This window comes from Crinia signifera, chromosome 3, assembly GCF_055691185.1.
Source record: "Crinia signifera chromosome 3, ASM5569118v1, whole genome shotgun sequence".
Taxonomy (NCBI): domain Eukaryota; kingdom Metazoa; phylum Chordata; class Amphibia; order Anura; family Myobatrachidae; genus Crinia; species Crinia signifera.
Window position 1 is genome coordinate 312,998,100 of NC_139219.1, and position 2,458 is coordinate 313,000,557.

General features: G+C 41.6%; 1 pseudogene; it reads right to left on the minus strand.

Moving 5' to 3' along the window:
* Nucleotides 1–2,044: 2,044 nt before the first annotated feature.
* LOC146065716 (5S ribosomal RNA) lies at nucleotides 2,045–2,163 on the minus strand (annotated as a pseudogene).
* Between the last annotated feature and the right edge of the window lie 295 nt (nucleotides 2,164–2,458).

Below are 2,458 nucleotides of genomic sequence, written 5' to 3' on the forward strand. Positions count from 1 at the left end.
ACACAAGTACCGTTAACCCTATCCCCCCTACCGCAGCCTGACCATGACCCTCCCCACTAGTGCCTAACCCCCGTACCGGGTGCGGCTGTACCAAGGTGAGGGCGTTTGGCTGTGCAGCGGGCTGCGCTTACCAGTTTGAATCGGGACCAAAGTATCATTGAAACACACAAGAACACCCCTATTAATATTTGTATTAAGTTATTTATGTAGCACATACATATTCTGCAGCGGTATACAGAATATATTAAGCCATTCACAAGTCTTCTCTAGTATTTGTATACACTCCTGTAAATAAAATATTTCATGAGAAATTCTGACGTTGCTACTTATAACTGGGGAGTATGAGGGTCTCTTAGCTTGTACGTTCTATGATGAAAGTTGCCATCCATTTGCTATACAGGAAGTGTTGTTTATACAGGAAGTACCTCTGCAGCCATTTTATTGGTCATCATGTTTGAGGACTTTTATATGATAAAATATGGCACATCTATAAATTATTACATACAATCCATGTCAGCAGGGAATTGCATGTCTGTCCAAAGACGTTGGCCACTAGGTTTATAATATATACGGTTGGGGATACAATATCCCATGTATCTGTTGTACAGCAATTGCCTAGGATATACATAGGTAGCCATGCAGATTCCTGGCACGCATACTATAAATATGGAAACCCAGTAGAGGAATGCATGGAATGGGGACGCCCCTTCTGCCATGTATAGCTTGCCCAAGATAACCTTTGGCCTGGGCCCTGACAGATCCCCATGTTTACCAGGCCGTAAATAACCCACAGAGTTTACGGGTTGTGTTTGTTTTCACACACTTTTGTCATGCATATAAGTCTCCGTGACCTTTCACACCACTAAGGATGCTAATGATCCCTTGGTTTATAGTTACCTTGTCGTATATCTGTCACAGCTTAGCTTCAAGGGTTCCATCTGCAGCTGAGGGTCTCTGTTTGGGAAAAAGTCCTAATTTGGTGAAAAAGCATCTTAAAGTACGTTTAAGTGGTTGGTTGTTTAACTTTATAGGGAGTAGACAGACGTTTGTAAATAGTTGTACCCATATTTATTATTTATTTATTAGCAGTTTCTTATATAGCGCACACAGATTCTGCAGCGCTTTACAGTGAACAATGCCCCTCTGTCCCTCATGCCTGGTGAACACAACAATATCTTGGTTGGTATATTACGCTATAGGCATGATGACTAACATATTTTAGGATATAACAAGCACAACTGGTACCTACCCATTGACCAGACCAGTATCGTCTGTACCCTGTGCTCACCAGTTCTGTGTGTCTATGCCTGGGAGCGGCCATACTTGGTTAGTCCAACACTGAAAACTACACTGGAGTGGGTTGTAAACCATAGGTAGACAACCATCTATGGCAGGGGTGGCCAAACCTGTCCTCACGATCTACCAACAGTTCATGTGATCAGGCCACCTGTGGGTCTATAGTAGGAATGAAGACAGCAGGTTTGAAATGTGACAGTTAGTAATGACTACAGCTGTGCACCAGCTAGGTGATCTGGGGAATGTGAAAGTTAGACACTGGGTTTTTATTTGTCAGGAAGAGAGATCCGACAAAGAAAAGAAAGAAAAACGCTTTTTGGGCGCACTCTTTTATAATGATTAAATTAGATAATTAATACATAACTTTTATTTGTAGACTTATTTTAAAATAGGGTGGCACTTGAAAAATTTTTTTTAAAGTATTAAAATGTAGTGTGATCCTTGTACTGGTTTAGTTCAAGGAAAATTCGCAAATTGGTCACACCTTTAGTATGTCATTTAAGCACTGTTTTTATCAGAGGTACAGTTACCAATGATAGTAGGCAGTGAAATGATTAGGTTCTCCTCTCATATGCAATAATTATTGCTTAATAGCGTTAGATAATATACCTAAATGGTATTATGAGGAGAGAAAAAGTTACACAGCCTCCAAAATGTAAATCTATTTATAATAAACACTCACTCCGGCAGTCATTGTTGCAGGTATTTTATTTGATATTTGATACGGCGGCCCTTACCCCTGCTCTCAATGTTGCCACACCGGGGCTTCCCCGGGGGTCTCCCACCTGGGTACTGGCCTGGCCCTCCACTGCTTGGCTTCCAAGTTCGGAGAGGGTTTGGGCAGACCAGTGGGGTATGGTGGCAAATCTTTAGGGTTTAGTATCCAATCAAATGTCACCTGTAGGGCTGCAAGAGGGGATCACTTCACCATGCGCAACAAGTGATTTTTGGCAAAGTAGATGTGTATATATGGGCAATTATCGGTTTAGGGGATTGAGGATCCCTGAATAATCAGGCTGTTAGCCAAGATGGATATTGGATTTTCTCCTAAATATATTAATTAAGTGGAGAAAAAAGGGACAAAAAAAGGGGGTGGGCACAGAAAATGGTCAAGAACAATCGGCTGTCTGCTAGTGGCAGAGATTTAGAATTCCTTTAAAGC